General features: G+C 43.4%; 1 protein-coding gene across 1 annotated transcript in view; it reads right to left on the bottom strand.

The window, feature by feature from the left end:
* Positions 1-19,813, bottom strand: part of LOC122815715 (differentially expressed in FDCP 6 homolog) — a 762,040-nt gene that overhangs the window by 7,943 nt on the left and 734,284 nt on the right. The window lies entirely within an intron of this gene.

Below are 19,813 nucleotides of genomic sequence, written 5' to 3'. Positions count from 1 at the left end.
AAGCAGACAAATAGCTGATCAACTTTCCTGAAGACACCTAAGCAGAATTTGTGCTAACTGTGGAGATCTAAAATGTGAAAAATCTTTTCTCCCTTATTCTTGAGTTCATAACTAAAGGCAGAGAGATTAATAGTCTGGATTAAAGTAAATTCTGAGACCACCTTTGACATAAACAAACCATGCCCTTATAAAAAATGAGTTAGGGATGACACTACAAATGCTTGTAATTCAGATACTCACTGTCTATAATATCTGAGTATCTTGCTACACAAAAGTCAGAGCAATGAATAAACAGTTTTCTCCATTAAGAACCTCAAGTCAGTCCGATGAGATGGTTCAAATGTACAAAGAGTATGCGTTTCAAACACAGAATTAAAATCCCAAGGAGGTCCCCCCCGTTTCCTAGGTGGATTCATATGCAACAGCTATTTCAAATGCTGTTTGACTTGAAAATAGTTAGAAAGGAGGGAATCTAATGGCAGACATGCCTGACAAATGGACCTTGATAAAGAAACAAGAAAGGCTAGAAGACAGTAACTTGCACAAATAATCAAGAACCGGAGGCAGCTGAACCTGAAGAAAGGCCTAGTTCTTAGAATGGCACCAACTAGAAAATCTTTTCCACTCACACATATATGAATTTTCTAGTAGCAGGTTTTTTCATCTCATTTCCTCAGGGAAAAGGTGCCAAAAAGATAATACAATTGTATCATCCAGGCAATGAGTTGGAGCTTTCAGGTTGGGTGTACCATAGGTTCATAGGAGGTTACTAGGCTAGTGGCCCTGGGGCCCTTACAAGCCTAGCCAAGAGTTTATCCCCAAAAACAAAACCTCAGTCAGCACCTGTCACCCCTGTCAATGAGGGACACAGGTGGAATCCCTGTGACAAATTTGTGGTTTCCTATCCACTCATCAAGGCTGCACTTGAAGAGGGTCAGTGAGGTACTCTGTTTGACAAGTATGGGAAGTCAATTCCAAAGATGGGACAGCCTCTGGGAGACAAACCTGTCTCTCCAGCAGGTTTTGTTGCTGTCGCATATTAGATTCAGGCCTTTCAAATGGGTAATGCGCGAGGAGTTACGCAGATATGGAGCCTCTCTAGTAGGCAGGGTCCGAGATTGCCTTATAGGTGAGACACAGATCACCCCGAGTAATCTGCATAATACCAAGTAGAGTGATAGGGATTTGAGCCTGTCAGCATAGGGCAGGTGTTGGAGGCCATGGATTCTCTTTGAGAGATACCAAACAACCCCTGTATTGTATAATAAAATCCAGTCTCTGGGAAAGCCTGTAGCAACTGCTCTTAGCCAGATTGAGAAAGATGAACCACTGTTGCCTGTGCCAAAAAGGAGTCACTACCACAATTTTTAGAGAATCATTCTGCATCTTTAGAAGAACCCAGGATATCAAAGGAAAAGTTGGAGGAGTATAAGGGAAGATTCTCATCCATGGGAATGAGAAGGCATTTGTTAGGGACTGTAGTTTATGAAAATATGTTTCCTGGCATACAAGTGTTATAGATAGAGTTCTGTAGTTGGCCAGAATGTGGTATGAGTTATTGTTTACTGATCTTTGAATACAAATGAGCTCAAGTCATTGTCTTGGTTGATTATTCTAGAGATGACAGTATTTTGGATTAAGACAGACATCTTACCTCCACTGTTACTGTTATCTACACTGATGGGCCTAAATGAGTGGCAGGCCAAGAAACCAGGTAAGGAAGGAGTATTGCCCCTGTCCTGGAACAAAATTTCAGTACAACATAAATATCCACACTTTCTAGAGGTAAGAATGTCTAAGGGGAGATAATTTTCTTATTCAGGCTCCTAGAATTGAGCAGTGCTACCTTGATATTAGCCAAATTGGAATTTGTGTTGACTAGGATGGTAGCCTGAGTAGACTGCCATTGCCTAAAAAAGGCACAGTGGGATATAGACAATGTTTGGCAGCACATAAAAGCTCTAATGAGATAGTTGCAAGCCATCTACGATTTACCAGGTGGGTCTGTTTTCTACCTCCAAGCTCAGACACAATAGGCCATCCAAAAGTGACAGCAATAACTAAGCCAGTTATTAAAGTCAATAATCTTTTGCTTGTATTGTGGCAGCAATTTCACTGATAGTAGGACATTTTACTGCTCTCACTGCTAGCGTTTTCCAGCATTACAGACATAATGAGCTCCACTATGTTCTGCATATATTCAGAGGAGGTGCATCTCAAGTCATGTACAGTCAAATGGACAATGACTTGGTCATATTTACACTTGTGGTGAAGGTCAGATCCAAGACGGTTTCACAGAGAATCCTGACTCACAGAGACTTGCTGCACCTGTGGCTACAAATCTCTGCAATCACTATACTATGAGTATGAAATAAATAAAGAAATAAAGAAAGAAATGCAGTTGGTGATGTTACTGGTTGCTAAAAATAACTGCTGTCACCTACAGTTTGGTGTAGCATGCCTAGAAAAGCCAGCATACAGACTTCCCTTCACAATCGTCACTGTGTACCCCCCAGCCTTAGAGCCCTTTGACTAGTGCAACATAGCTAAAAAGCAAGGGTCCAGACACTCTAACAAAAGTTGTAGTACCTTTTACACACACACACACACACACACACACACACACACACACACACACACACACACACACACACACACACACACACACACATGTAAGGCTGTTGGCCTAAGTCACTACAGTGTCTTGCATTTACTTATTAAACATATGTACAGTATTTTGCCTTCTAGTTTAATTTTAGTTTTGATTTTTATGGTTATTACAGTCCCAACAACCCCCTGAAGATTGCAGAAGCAATCTCAGTACCTACCCTGACTAATTTAGCTGTATCTCTAGTTTCCCAAGCATAATCCATTTGCCATTAAGCCTAAACAACAAAATCATGAATTCAAAAACATTAACAAAAAAAACAAAAAAACTCAAAGTGAAAAAAAAACAAAGCCTAAAACATCTGTCCCCTTTTCTTCCAATGTGGAAGAGGTGTCCTGCATACCTCTACTGCTTAAGTATTCTCATTCTGGGGTTGCACACCATAGAAGAAAGGGGCCTCTGAATTAGAAACTGGGATTCTCAACTTAGTATTTTAAAAATTTAGATTGTATCAGTCAGATATATGTCTTGCAGAAATTCAGCAGGGAAGCATGTACCTTGCCTAACCCACCAGGCAGATGAATGATCAGAGTTACTTCATCTGCCCATTAACCCATCCATTTGTGAATGGAATTATTTTATGCACCTATCTAATCCTTAAGTTACTGAAATCACTGTTTCAGCCCTGTCTTATTCAGAAGTGATTGGATCTTCCTCACTGTTCCTTCTTTCATCCCTAAATGACTATAACCACTAGGCTACACACACTGCCCTACTCATTAGTGAATGGAACCTCTTTATTACTCCTTTTCCTATTTTTAAATGACTCAAACTCCCCTGGTATCCCTAAGTGACTGAAAACACCCTGTAGAACCTTTTCCTATGCCAGAGGTAATCAGAGTTCACTTGCCTGCAGCATCTCCCATCCCAGTGATGACTGTGGCTCCCTCCCCACAAACATATCCAGCTATCAGATGGCAGCATTCAACCCCCAATAAGTTATCTGAGACCAGATACTACAACTATCAATGAGTGATATGACAGTGATGTGCTTCTCCCTTCAACTGATGAACCAGTTTTTGGTGATAATAGCCACCACCACTGCCTACACTATTAGTCAATGATTGTTGTAGCCCACCATCCCTTGATCCACAAAATCTGAACTTTCCTAAGCCTGAATATCTGGCACTGGACAATCAGGACTCACTATTCAAAAATTGCTGAAGTACAAAAGATTTTGTTTGAGAAATGCATCTCAGAACTTAGCATGTTGATATGCTACTTGGTATATCATGTCCGACAAACACTGTAGCACTGAACCTAACTGGAGGCCTATTACTTCCCTCCATACCCAAGCCAGACACCCTCTGCTGACCTTTCAGCTTTGCAAAGCCTTCTCTGCTATTTATATCATTTTGTCAGGATTAGCACTCTGGCATACCTGCTTAATTGAGTCTTTATTGCTTATTTCATTAACAATTGAAGTATAGACTCAACTGAGCATACCTTCCAAATTGAGTCATTATTACTTACTTCATTATCAACCACACTAACAGTTCGTACTAGTGATTTAATCAGTTTAGACAGCAAATGTAAATAAGAGAGTTTTTGATTTTTTTTTACTTCATTAACATTGTACTTCTATTCCGATAGTGTCTTAATGGCTTATTTCATTACAATAAAACAGTGAAAATAACGTTGTCATGAAGTTAATTTTGAATTTCCATACATTAATATTAATTTATTACTCTTCCATAGTTTTGCTTGTTCTTGGATTCTCTTTCTATATCTCTCAATCTTTTGTTAAACTGTCTTTTGGCCCTGCTCAACTCAACCTTTATTCATATCCATTTCTTATTCACTATTTCTACCCCCTTCTGTTCTTCTTCTGCTTTACCTTTCTTCATTTTACCATCTGTCTTTAGACTCTTCCTCTTCAATCTCATTCACTTTTTCTATCCTGTTACCTTTTCCTCATCCATCATTTGCTAATCTTCATGCCTGTTCCTGTCTTCCTGCTCAATATCGCTTTATTTCTCCCTCATTCTGTTTCATCTTCTGTTTTCACATTTCATTACTCCTTCCCTCTTATATTAAATATATAATTATTAATAGCAGTGGCATAGCTAATTAGAAAAATGGTTAGAATGGCATGCCAGCTGCTAGAATGTAGCCCCCACCACACCTAGGTGTAGCCTTTCCCTTATCCTTAACAGTTCACATTTCTGGACAGCATATAGTCTTAGTACTGAAAAAAATACTCATGATACTTACAGACACAATTAAAACATTCACTTAGCCAGCCAGTCAGAATAAAATTTATTTAACAAAGTCTATAAGTTAATGACACATAGCAATGATAAATATGCCAAGACCGTTTAAAAATGTAATTGTAGCATATCCCATTGAACAAAAAGTGTGCACTATGTTTACCATAGTATATGTCTAACTACCATAAGTAACAAGCCAATGAGATCTTACACCTTACCAGGCATTAACACCATTAAACTGATATTATGGAATGACTACTATATCAGACTTGTGTATGTATGTGTGTATATATATATATATATATATATATATATATATATATATATATATATATATATACATAAATATATATATGTGTATATATATATATAAATATATATATATATATATATATATATATATATATATATATATATATATAAATAGATATATAGTTCCTATCTGATGTAACCAGGACACATATTACATGTTGCTCATATGTTACAATTTGTTTACTATTTTATTTTGTATAACATCACAGTGTTACTGAACTTATTCCTGTATATATGCTTCTCTACATTTTCTTTTGGGGACTCCAATGCGACTGGTCTTCTTCCCAAATGAGCACTATCAGTAAACAAACCCCCAGATTTAATATGATCCATGTAGGCATATTGTAGAGCCTACATGGAAAGTACTGTGACCATGTACGTGGTTCCCCCTCAGTAGTGTGTCATGGATATTAATGATGGCACGTTACTGAGGGAGAGCCATGGAACATGGTCATTGAATCAATGAAGGGAATGTGTTACTCTGTCTGCAGATGAATTACACACTCCCTGTACTGTCAGAGTGCATTATATCATTGTAGTCAACTTTATATATATTTTTTTGGAAGTTTGTGGCACACTGGTGTTGTTGGACTGTCCACATATGGTTGTAATAACACACACCTATTTGTCTGGCAGTGGCTGTATGACATAGTAGTGGGACTTTGCCCATAGGGGACACACCACATAGGTGGCATTGATTGGGTGTGGAGACGTACAGCAGACTCTGTCACGGCACACAGGGACATAACTAGTATTGCCACTATGTTTGTGATAGACACACACGTAGTGTGTTGGCAGACTATGTGGTATGACGTGGGAGGTAGCAGTGGATATTGCAGGCCATTTTGGTTGTGCAGGGTCTGTTGATAGCGGATGTCCATGTATCTGGTCCTGTGATGTGTTCCCCTCTTGTTGTCTTTCAGAAAGGATGTATCCAAGGAGGTAGCCACCATTTTCAGTCACTGAAAATACTATTATCCTGGATGGCCTCAGACTGCATCATAACATTCTGCTGTCCAGGGGTTGCCAGCATTGTGAACAATGTAGAGCAATGTGGACTGACCTCGGCATGGCAGACAACCAAATAGGACAACAGGACAGGACCTATGAGCAGGTCCAACACCGGGCCACAGATATGGTCAATGCTGCATGGCAAAGGGCAGCCACTGTGGCCAGGGATCGTGCTGCCACTTGTGGAGGGCTGCAGCAGAATAACCACTGTCAGCCACAGAGGAATTCCTGATGAACTTGGGAGCAGCCACCAGCTCACAAGCATCCATCACCCCATACATCCTGGAGGTGGGTGCCACAGCATCCACATCAGAGGAGCATCCAGGTAAGCTTCCAGTGTTCATCACTGTAATGCTGTATTAGTCATTGTGGCAGCCTCTGCATACCAGTACATGGGTGTCAGGTCTATCTGCACTGAGGAGTTTGGTTTTAATGCACAGCTGTGTACACATATGCAGAATATCAGCAATGTAGGCAGTATCACATTATCTACTGTACATGTGGATATATGCACATATTACCCTGTAACAATGCCACATTTAGTACTACTGACAATACCTCTCCCTCATATTTCCTTAGGTCCATCAAGTGTGGCCAGACTCCAAGGTCCTGTACCTGGTAAGTGTGATATGGTTGTTTTATGGGTCATATATACCTTAAGAATGTTATGGGCAGCCACTTTGACATAGGCACAACTGTTATGCTTAGCCAGAGTAGATTAGGTTGTATGTTTAACTGTGGATTAGTTAACTGGAGTGCATTGAATGGGTAATCACAGTTGTGTATTTGCAACATTAACACATGTGCACTTACTTTTGTGAAGGACTATGTAGCCTGCTATACAGCAGGCAATCACTCACAGATGCCTGTTCACACACAATATGGAGATTATACATACCTGAGGCAAGTATACTATAACTGGCATAGTATGGTCATGAAGGGTGCACTGCGTTTTAGGGGTAGGTCTATCAGATACACTGACATATTGCTTATCTCATAGGTGTATAACACTGGCAACATTAACTGGATGTGGTTGCAGTGCATGTTCTAAAGTCCCTGTCTTGTATCTGTATGTTGTTGTGTGTGTGTGTTGTGCATGGAATCAGAAATAAGATGTGCAATGCAGTTGTGGCTCCTCATCTGCATGTGTCTGTGTGGATTACCATATATAATAGTGTAAGTAGTAATGTACTTATCTTGTCTTCCTCCTCACAGGTGAACATGGGGGTTGGAGTCTGTCTCCCTAACAACTTGATGTCCCACTGGACTCTGATGATGATGGTGGCCATAGTGAGGCACAGGTGGGTTTGTTGAGGGCTAAATCTGTCCCATGGGTTGACATCCTTCTTCCTCCATTGTCCCTGCACACAGTCAGTATGCCCATACATACCCAGTTGCCTGAGGCCACAGATATAGGACAGTCAGAGTGTGGCGACATTGAACAGGACAGTGTGGCAACTATAGCATAAGTAAGTGTAGATACTAGCCATAGCCAGAGAGCTGGCAATGTCCTACACAGGCAGATTATCAGGGGTGCTTGGAGGAGGACTGCTGCCCATCCACCACTTGTCATAGTTGTCACATCATGGGTTACCCGCTGCATGTTTTGGTCCATCATTGTGGCACAGGCACATTCCGAATGCAACACCAGAGGGATGGTCAGGATTATGGATGCAGCACAGTCTGACAACCATGACATCCTCCACGCATTGGTGACACCATGGATCATTTCACTTATGTAATGGATAGACAGTAGGGTGAGACAGTTTCAGTGTTTCACAGGACCTTGTCTATGCTGGAACATCTGGTTGGAGTAGGGCATCAGACACATGGATGTAAGAAAGCAACACGATCTGCTGAGAGTTCATGTTGCCATGCACACTCATGCACCTGAAGTGGCAGTACCTTCAGCACCACAGAAGGGAGTGTGCTGTACACAATGTGACATGGAAGGTCATAGGCATGTGGTCCTGGACAGTTCTGTGGGGGACACGGGCCCAGCAGACAGCAGTCACCATCAGCTACTAGCACTGCATCTGACCCTGGGCATGGTGGGGCCAGTACCACTCCTGGCATAGCCAGTTCCCATGTTCATGGCCACTCTGTCATGTACAGTCCACAACTGTCCAACATACACATGTGTAGGGCTAGCACTGGGCTTGACTGTGTACATGCATACACTCAAACATCACTGTCATATGCAGGTCACCAACAGACACACAAAGCACCTCTCCATGGCCCACCTAACAGGCACCCCTTCCTGACTTACACACATGCTGTCAACTGTGTGGCAAAGCCTAGGCCTCTGGCACCCTCACACCACACCCTGTGCATGTGATGATACCTGTGCCACATTCCTGCCATCCATGCCATCAATGCAGGGGCATGCAAATATGTGTCTGATGAACAGGGTGATTATATTACTTTACATGTAGGTTTTGTAGTGTGGTAGTGTTTTGCCATGCGAGCTGTTGTGATCATGACAGGTGCTGTATGCTAGCATGTGTCATGCGTACACATCACAGTTTGCGTATCTTTGTTGCATGATGTTAGACTGCTGGTAGTGTTGCAGACTGGCAGGTGTCTCACATAACTGTGTATGTTTCTGTTCCAGGGGTCTGAGTGGCTGAGCTATGGAGACATGGCAGCAATACAGCAGCACAGGGTGGCATGGCAGCACAGCACAAATATAACATCAGCAAGGTACGGCTGTATACATGCATGTTTACCTGGGTGCTTATGTGTAGAACAGTGTGTCAGAGACAATGGGGGCAGTCAGGGTAATCATGCATGCATACCTTGTGACAAGGTCTACTACCTTTGATATGTGTCACATAGGTGTTCTGTACATAGAAATGTAGGTGGTGACGGATAGCACTTGTGCCTAGGTAAATGTGGGCAATTCAGGGCCAGCAGCTAGTCACAGGGTGGTAAAATGCATGACCATTACACACCCATATGTGTACTGCTGCATGGCAATATGTACATACACACACACACACACACACACACACACACACACACACACACACACACACACACACACACACACACACACGCACAGAGTTTCCTGTTGTGAGATTAGAACCCCTACCTATCTAGTAGTATACACTATAGCACTATACACTTACTGCATGTGCCATGGAGCTTATCTGTCATTAGATTGTCAGCTCGTACTGTTAAGGTCGATGACATCAGCAGATGTTGACAGGGAGACCAATATTCAGGAGGACGCTAGTCAGAGGGCCATAAAATCATTACCCATTGTACAGACATAGGCCAGATGGGCATGTTTGTACTTCTGTAAGGGAAGCATCTACACACACACACACACACACACACACACACACACACACACACACACACACACACACACACACACACACACGATGGCTGAAGTGAGATTAGAACCCCTACCTACCTACTATTACACACTATAGCTTGCAGTACCTATTGCACATGCCACTGGATAAATCTGTTGTACATATGGCTGCAGCCACAGTACTTGTGGACTACACAAAGTACCCTTGTATTACACAGCATATGTGGCCTGCAGAGTGAACCTGCTTTACACTGTTAGTGTATCTAGTGTCCTAGCAGTAGAGTACCTGTTCATACTCCTGCTATGTGTGTACATGTACCAGTTTCACCATGTCTGGCCAGTTGCAGTTTACTAGGTGGACAATTGGCCAATGACAGTATGGCCTGTCCAAGTTCCCCACTAAAGCCATTGCACATTACACCACCTGCTCACTGTTGTCTGTCTACAGGGTGACATTCTACAGGCACAGGGTTCTATGGTTAGGCAGTTTCTGTCTATATACGGCCTTGGTCTGTTACTATCAGACAACTGTTGTGTGTGCAGGTGCAAATAACCCCAGCATTTTGGGTGTAAGCGTTGAAATTTATACATCCCCATACACATATACACAAGTATATATATATATATATATATATATATATATATATGGGATGTTACTGTAGCTGTGTGTGTGTGTGTATGTGACTGTGTTATATGCATACATGTGGAGGGTCTAAATCACTCTACAAATGTATGTATGTAACTCTCTCCCTCTTTCACTCTCTCTTTCTCTCTCTCTCTCTCTCTATATGTATATATATGTGTGTATATATCTGTAGATATATAATACAACACACACACACACACACACACACACACACACACATATATATATATATATATATATATATATATATATATATATGTGTGTGTGTGTGTGTGTGTGTGTGTGTGTGTGTTACCCATATTTATTTATTTTATTTATTTATTTAACATTTGTTGACCGGGAAAGTCTGACTAGGTTCCACAGAGCCTGTTTTCAGCGGAGGCCCGGGGAGAAATGCTCCAGGTGCATGTCTTTGGAATATATATATATATATATATATATATATGTATATGTGTGTGTGTGTGTGTGTGTGTGTGTGTGTGTGTGTATATATATATATATATATATATATATATATATATATATATATATATATATACGTGTGTGTGCACCACATACTGATAGGGAGAGACACAGATGTATACATAGCTGTCTGCATGCACAGACATATTTCCACATAGCAGTTCTTTGGGCAGATGAAGCATTAGACATGGGCTCAAGTTACTTAAGTGTAGGAACATGCCCAGTGTGACTGTCAATACTTACAAGGTGATGCCAGGCCAGACCTACTTGTACTCCAATCTTGGATTTTGTGTGCTGCAGCCACTTGGCTGCTGCACATGCTTCAGCACTCCAGCACATCCATGATATTTTGTCCAAGGCATTCTACGGCTGTGTGCTGAACATAATATACATCTCATACTTATCAACTGTACAAACTGTAATAGAATGTACAGAGTTTTGCATTATATGTATGTTACGGTGCATATAGCATTGTGATTTTCTGGTACATTACTGGCAAATCATTAATGATTGATGTTAGGAAATCTTGACAGACATTTGAGTTACTGACTCCATACATGTCAGGAAACCCATGCTAATGCACGACCTGTTATTCTCGGAACTTTCTACATTTGTCTGGCCAGTAGTTAATTCTCCTTATATTTGAGCCTTTGTCCCACTACTGCTCATGGCTTTGTCCAGATTTCTTGCTCTAAGCAGTTGTAGGTATGATGCAACTGGGGCACATGATGTAACATCACACACAGGGTGATAGTCTACATACCTCTCACTGTACATGTTTTTGCAGGATGTCCAGCATTCCACCCCATATGTCTGCTCTGTTCCTCACGCAGTTGTGTTTTTCTGGTAATATACTACTACATGGAGCCCACTGATACATGTATCCCACTGAATTATTGTAAGTACTGACACAGTTAAGTAATGGCCTTTACATCCTGCTGCTGATCTGACCTGTTGCAACCTGTTGTTATACTAGCCACCTACTATGTGACTCACAGCATGTATAATGTCTGTAGGTTTGGCCCTCTGTCCCCCATTGTCTCTGGCTTTGTCCAGCTTTCTTGCAGTAACAGAGTGTGGTATAGTGACAGTCTGTGGGCTTCCTATCATATGAGTACCTCACATGCAAAAATTGTAGATGCAGCCAGATTTGAACCATCAACCATGCTAATATACTTAGCACAGTGAGCCACAACAGCCACCAGAAAGTGAGGTTTAATTCCTCACACTATCAACAGCAGACAGACATACACTGTGACCCCTGCGTTTTGTGGAAAATAGAACATGTGGCCAGGTTCTTTGTGACAGCTCTGGAATTGTGTGTTCTGCTGATATATCCTTGCAGTTGTATGGGAACACTGATGTGTTGGGGGTAGGGGACTCTGGCATTGACAGTTGTGCATCTGTCCTATGACCCTGCTGTTTGCCATTTTGCTTGCATACTGCAGTGGGTTTTTCAGCCTTGGGGCTAATGCATATTATGGGGCACTCAGTATTGAACAGAGTACCCATTGTCCCATGGAGCTGTTACTTCTCTGCAAGTAGCCCAGTAGCCCACTCTATTCCCTTGCATATATGCAGCAGGTCAATACATATGCTACCATAGTGTAATACCCTGTACATTTGTTGAAATGGAGAGTGACTTACCTTCTGAGCACAGCAGTTGAGAGACCTGTATTTCAGGGCTGACTGTCTGATGCACGCAGTATACAGCTAATACATGGTAAGGTACAGGTTGTGTGGTGTGGCTGGCATTCGTTTTACTATATATGTGAGTCAGAGTAAGGTGACAGTCCCTAGGACCCTAGGTTGTCAGTGCATGTGCTATGCATTGTCTCTTTGTCACGGCCAGGGCATATTGGGCATGCCTACAGGAACAGCCTCAGGGGGTTCCTCCTCTCAGTCCCCCCATGGATGTGGCTGTGGGGACCTAGACACTGGTAGGGCTGTGACCCTTCCCTGTGATGATCTTGTTGCAGCTGTTTCTGCAGGATCATATTGTGTAGCATGGCACATACTGTGAACATATGTGCACATATGGCTGGAGAGTACTGCAGGGCTCCACCAGATATAGTGAGGCACCATAACTGTGACTTGAAAAGCCCAAACACATGCTCTATGACATTCCTAGTTTGTGTGCGTGCCTCATTATGACATTCCTCTGTGGATTAGTGTGCATTTCTGATGGGTATCATCATCTATGGTTCCAGTGCCTTAGCCAGTATCTCCAAGTAAATGGCCATATGGGATATCACCCCCAGAAAATATCTGGTACAGCTGTGATGCATGCCAGATATGGGAGTCATGATAACTGCTAGGGCTGCCAGCACACACATTCATGATAATGCCCTGGGCATTGCACATGACCTGGCAGTTGATGGAGTGATACCCCTTGCAGTTGATGTAGACTCTACCCTCCTAATCGGGTGGTGCTTTAATGTGTACATGAGTGGAGACTATGGCACCCAGTACCTCAGGGTAGTGTGCTACATGGTAAAAGCATACTGCTGGCCCTCTCCTCAGTGGTGTGGAGTAAATAAATGTGCTCATTGGCAGGTGGTAGCATGGCATCCAGGAACTGGTGGAGTACCCTAGATGCTGATGTCTGTGAGGCCCCCATCATGTCCCCAGTTGGTCTTTGGAATGTACCCATAGCTAGTATCCTAAAGGCTACACATACCTTTGTTTCCACTGGGATGGCTTCCCCTCTGTTAGATGTGGGTCTGAGTTGAGGGCATCAGAGCTCAGTGAGTTCTTGTAGTATGTCCCTATCCACCCTGTAGTGATCTACAATCTCTAGCTCATGTAGCTCTTGAAAGGCCACCCTGGGCCTGAATACTGTTCTCCTTCTCAGTCTAGGTCTATTGTCAGAAGCAGCATCAGTACTGACCTCAGCATCTAGCACATGCAGATGTAGCAGAGCTGCAGCAGACCTTAGCATTCTCTCAGTTAAAATTCCCAAGTCTGTACTCCAATGGTGCAGAGTACGGGGGAAAAATCAGATTGTAGGGTGAATGCATGCTTTATAGTGCTCTGCTGCAGATGCAGCCTGTGTGAATGGATAAAGTACAGTTTTGTACCTACCATAAATGTAGATGTTTGAGTGCTAATACAGCTGCAGTCATAACAGATGGGTTCTCCTGCCGTCAGGTGGGTCCTCGGTCAGCCAAATTCCAAAGTCTAGGTCCGGCGTCGGTTGTCGTCGCTTCTTCCCTGATGTCAGTGCACCAGGGGTATAAAAGAACCAGCCAATGCCATTTTCTTCAGTTTTTCTTGCCCCAGATGTCAGGTGCCCCCAGAAGGAAGGCAATACATAAATTTGTGTAATAAAGCAATGCAAAATAATCAAAATACAGCAGTTGCAAGCAAATACACCATAAAAGAATACCCCAATCAGGTTGTATAATCTTGGTTTGATTCATTATTTTGTATGAGGAGGTGTTAGCCAATAGGCCTGTCCCAAGAGGGGAAGGAGGGAGGGAAACCTGGACTGCAGCTGTATTAGCACTCGAACATCTACATTTATGGTAGGTACAAAACTGTACTATGTTCATCGTGCATATAGCTGCAGTCATAACAGATGGGTAGAATCCGAAAGCTAAGAAAGGGGTGGTAGGCACTAGGTGGAACTAGGAGGAGCCAGAATGCCCTGCAAGACTGCAGTGGCAAAGCCTGCTCTAGTTTTAGAGTATAATGGCAGGTGGTAGTGCTTGGAGAAGGTATGCACAGAACTCCAAGTGGCTGCTTCCAAAATATCTTTGGTAGGATCTCCTCTGAGGAAAGCTGCAGAGGTAGCTGTGGCCCTTGTGGAGTGAGATCTGATGCCTGCAGGTATAGTTTTACCATGAACAGAGTAACAAAAGCGTATGCAGTGGGCTATCCATTTTGAGATTGTCTGTTTGGAAATTGGCTTCCCTTGAGCTCCTATAGCATAGGACACAAAGAGCTGTTCTGATTTTCTGAAAGGCTTTGTTCTGTCCAAATAATAACGCAGCTGTCTGTGGATGTCCAAGGAATGTAGTAGTCTCTCCCCTTTGTTTTGAGGATTAGGGTAGAAGGTAGGTAAGTGTATAGCCTGATTCAAAGCTACCCTGGATACCACCTTTGGCATAAAGGACGGGTTGGTTCATAAGGAAACTCTGTCCTGATGGAAGATGATAAAAGGCTGCACAGCCATGAGGGCTTGTAGTTCCGATACCCTACGAGCTATGGTGATAGCCAGAAGGAAAGCTGTTTTCCAGGACAAATATTGCAAATCTGTTGAGGCAGCTGGCTCAAAAGGAGGCAAGGTCAGCTTTTCTAGAATGAAATTGAGATCCCAAGCAGGTATTGGTTGTTTCCTTGGGGGTTTTATATTCTTAGCCCCTCTGAGGAACTGTCTTAAGAGGGGGTGAGAGAATAAAGGTGGATCAGTGTTGTATTCTGCAGAAATGGCTGAGGCATGGATTTTGATGGAGGAGAATGAAAGTCCACTGCTTAGCAGCTCAGCTAGATACTGTAATATTTGAGGTAAATTCAGTTTTCCAGGATTCTGGCCCTTTTTCTCATTCCAGGCACAAAACCGTTTCCATTTTGCGGAGTAAGCTTTTCTAGTAGACGGCCTTCTGGCCTCCAAAATGACATCCTGCACCTCCTTGGAGAGTAGGGTGTGTTATGATGTTAAGGAATCTTCCATGCGGCCAGATTGAGTGTTTTCAACTGATTGTGAAGAGTTTTGAAGCTGTGTTGAGTCAGAAGAAGAGGCATTAGAGGTAGGGTCCATGGAGGGGAATGCGTCAGGCTCTTCAGGAGTGGGTACCAGTGCTGTCTTGGCCAGTCTGGAGCAATGAGAATCATCTTTGGTCTGTCTGCTCTGGTTTTTAATAGAACTTTGGGCAGCAGAGGAAGAGGTGGAAAGGCATAAACTGTCATGGTTGTCCAACTGAAAGAGAGAGCGTCCACTCTCCAGGCCTGTGGATGAAAAGTCCTTGAGCAGAATTTTGTCAATTGGTGATTTTTGTGGGAGGCAAAGAGATCTATGTCTGGCCTTCCCCATGCTTGAATTATCTCTGTAAAAACTTGAGGATGCAACTTCCATTCGTGTGGATCTGTCATATTTCTGCTTAGGTTGTCTGCCAGTGTGTTTTCCTTGCCTGGCAAGTACTGTGCTTGAAGTTCGATTTGTAATTCCAGAGCCATGTTCCAAAGTGACATGGCCAGCCTGCATAGGGGGTATGAATGGGTTCCTCCCTGTTTGTTTATGTACCACATTACTGTGGTGTTGTCTGTCCTTATCAATAGTTGACCTGGATGCAGAAGGTCTTTGAAAGCTATAATAGCATTTATTACTGCTAGCATTTCCTTTTGATTGATGTGAAGGTGCTTTTCTTTTTGGGACCATTTGCCCTGAATGCACCGATCTGTCATGTGCACCCCCAGGCGTAGTCCGAGGCGTCTGTTGTGATGACTTGATTTGCTTGAGGCTTGCAGAATGGGAGACCTGTGTTTGTTTGGCATGCTTGAACCCACCACAGAAATTCCTTTTGAAGACATGGAATTAATGGTATTATTGTTTCCAAACTGTGGCTGTGTTGAGACCATAAGTTTTTCAGGTACCATTGAAGTTTCCTCATATGCAGCTTTGCACATGGGATTAGTAGGATGCAAGATGCCATGAATCCCAGAGCCTGCAGGATTTTCCTTGCAGTCAGCCTGGTGAAATTTGCTAGTGTTCTGAAGTATTGCATTAGTTGCCCCTGCTTCTCTGGTGTGAGGTAGGCCATCTGGGTGTTTGTGTCCAAGTTGGCACCCAGGAAAATTATTTTCTGAGAGGGTATTAGCCTTGATTTCTTTTTGTTGACTGTGTATCCCAGAGAATTCAACAACATTATTACAAAAGCCAGATGTTTCAGAAGTATGTGCTTGCTGTCTGCTTGGATCAGGCAGTCATCCAAATATGGGTATATTTGTATCCCTTGAAGTCTGCAGTTGGCAATTACTGATGCCAGGCATTTCGTGAATATTCTGGGTGCAGTAGATAAGCCAAAGGGCAATGCAGAGAATTGATAATGGGTTGAACCTGCAAGAAATCTGAGGTATCTTCTGCAATTTTGTCTGACTGGGACATGCAGGTATGCCTCCTTGAGGTCCAATGTTACCAGCCAAGACTCCTTGTCCAGCATGGGAAGAAGCTGCTGTAATGTGAGCATCCTGAATTTTGGTACGAGTAAAAATGTGTTTAGGATGGATAGGTCCAAAATAAGTCTCCAATCTTTTCCCTTCCTTGGTACCAGGAATAGTCTGGAATAAAAACCTTGACCTTGTTCGTGAGTAGGTTCCTCTTGAATAGCTTTCATGTCCATGAGATCTGAAATTTGCCTTTGTGCCTCTGCCCTTTGATTGTGTGGCAGGTTTGGCATGCTTCTCATTTTTGGAAGGGCGTGAAAATGGAATCTGTAGCCTCTGTTTATAATGTCCAGGATCCATTTGTCTTTTGTGACAATATGCCAATTTTTTGAAAATAATGCCAGTTTCCCGCCTAAGGGTGCTGCCATTTGAGCCTTGCTTGGCATGCAAAGGGGAAAGTCATTGGGCTTGCTTTCCAAATGGCTGTGAACTATCCTCACCCCCTCTTTGTGTAGGAGCTTGCCATTGTCTGCCTCTAAACGATCCTTGAGATTGCCCTCTGCCCCTCGGGCGCCTGTATCTACCTCTTTGGGGTCTGTCCGTGGCTGGAAAGGACCAATTTTTGGAAGGCCAATTTCTACTGAAACGTGGAGGTTGTACCTGTAGAAAATCCTTCACTGTTTGCATTGATTTAGCCTTTTCCTCCATTTTCTTTAATACCTCCTCAGCTTTAACACCAAATAATACATCATTTTGTAGAGGGGCATCTAGTAATTTAGCTTTGACATGATCTGGTAATGTTTGCTCCTTGAGCCAGGCATGTCTTCGTATGACTGATCCTGTTACAGCAGCTCTACATGAGGCCTCTAGAGCATCAAAACCACATTGCAAGGTATGTTTACCCACTTGTTCTGCACTATGCATCAAATCCTGCAACTCCTTCAAGTCTGGTTGTTCAGGTTATGATATTTTACTTCTCAACTGTGATAACAGAAACTGTTGGTACTTTAGCATATGGAACTGGCAGTTTAATGTCCTCATGGTTAAGGTGGCCGAGGTGTATACCTTTTTTCCTCACCTTTCTAAGGATCTGGAATTTCTCTCGGAAGGTAATGGGTTTTTAGCAGTGGGGGCCTTAATTCCCTTGGGGCCCTGTGAGATAGTTTCTGGGTCAGCCGCATGGCTTTTGTATAAAAATTGGTGTGAGTCAGGAACCCGGTAGTACCTGTCAGGCTTGACTGGGGCTGGAGGTAAAGAATCCGGGTTAAGGCAGGCCTCAGAGTACACATCATCTAGTATGTCTAAGACAGGAGGTATAGCCAGAGGACTGTGCTGGGGTAGCAAGAAAAAATCCCTAAACCTTTTCTTGTAATCTGAGTACTCTTGGCCTTCCCAATGGAAGTGTTCCCTTAAGGTATGCAAGGTTTCCCCAAATGAGAAATCCTCTGGGGGGGAGACAGAGGGAATGGACTCCTCAGCATCAGAATCTTCAAAAGGGGAGTAAGAATGTTCCTGTTCATCAGAGTGATCTGAAATAATGGAGGCCTGGTCAGAGGAGGGGGATTCTTCCTCCACTCTGGGCCTTTTGTCCGGGGGGGGGTTGAGAACCCCTGATAAGAGTAATCAAATCCTCAGCCATTTTAAGCATCTGTTTTTTAAGCATGGGGCCTGGAGAAGGGCCCTGTGGAGTTTGTTTCTTAGAATGCATGGCTGCTTTAGACTTAGTGAAAGCCTTGATAGAAAAAGAAGATGAAGGTCTGAAGACACCTTGAGAGGAGGCAGACCTGTCTACATTTTGAGATTCACCACCAAGAGTGGCTTCGGTATCTGTAGTCGGGGTGTGGGCCGAGGAGCCTGCGACCTCGGGCACAAAAGACACCACCAATGAATTGTCGTCGGTAGGCAGGGGCTGCGTAGGTGCCTCGCTGAGAACCGGACCACCTGTAGTCGGCTTTGGCGTGGTGTCGGTAGAGGCCGTGGACCTCGTGTGTCGGTCCTTATCTTTGCATTTTTTAGACAAAACTGGAGTCGGAGTATCCGACGACATAATATAGTTAAATTTTCTGCCAAAATAGTGCTGGGCGAACTCCGCCCGATGCTTAATGGTGCGTTTGTTGAATGTAGCACAAAAACGACAGACCGAGACATCGTGGTCTGGGCCTAAGCAAGGAATGCAGAGGGAATGAAAATCCTTATGCAGTATTTGCTTCCCACAAGAAATACAATTATTAACTTTGTCTGACATCGGTCTGAGGCAAGAAAAGTTTCCCCAACGGGGTACTTATCTTTCAAGAAGACTTTGGTTGTAAAATTTTCGTAATTTCAGGAGCTGGCCGACCGGCACTTGCGAACTGCTTCTGCTTCGGGCACCGCGCGGCAAGAAAGACTGAAGAAAATGGCGTTGGCTGGTTCTTTTATACCCCTGGCGCACTGACGTCAGGGAAGAAGCGACGACAACCGATGCCGGACCTAGACTTTGGAATTCGGCCGACCGAGGACCCGCCTGATGGCAGGAGAACCCATCTGTTATGACTGCAGCTGTATGCACGATGAACATCTGTGATGCATTCCACCTGCCAAATACATCACTGAGAGGTTTTACTGGCTCAGGTTAAGTGGAACAGGAGTCATAAGCAATTTATACATGATTGGCCTCCCAGGCAAGTCTCTTTTTTTCTTTTTTTTTTTTCTAACTGCCTTCCCTGCTAAGCACTGTGGCATGGCGCACAAACCTGCACCACAGGTATAACAATGCTCAGCAGTCTGGACACATCCCCATCGATGGCCATGTTCAGCACAGTGGTGCGCCATGCAAACAGGCTCAAACACACACAAACCAGCTAAAACACATGCACCAAAGCTAAACAAACCATAGCAGCAGTGGACACACCCCCTATTTAGCTAAGAGGTGTGCCGAGCAAACGGGTGCCACCGAGATCTAATGTGCTTAAACACATAGTGACACACCCCCTTTTGATGTCAGCTAGCTCTCCTATTGCACCGACATGGTTCTGGGGCTACGCAGATGATATCTGTGGACACGGTAACCTATTTTTGCTATTCAGTAATCCCAACTA

Source organism: Protopterus annectens, chromosome 11.part0 (genome assembly GCF_019279795.1).
Source record: "Protopterus annectens isolate FY-2018-M chromosome 11.part0, PAN1.0, whole genome shotgun sequence".
NCBI classification, from domain to species: domain Eukaryota; kingdom Metazoa; phylum Chordata; order Ceratodontiformes; family Protopteridae; genus Protopterus; species Protopterus annectens.
Note: the sequence above shows the minus strand (reverse complement) of the source record. Positions and strands in the feature narration are given on the sequence as shown.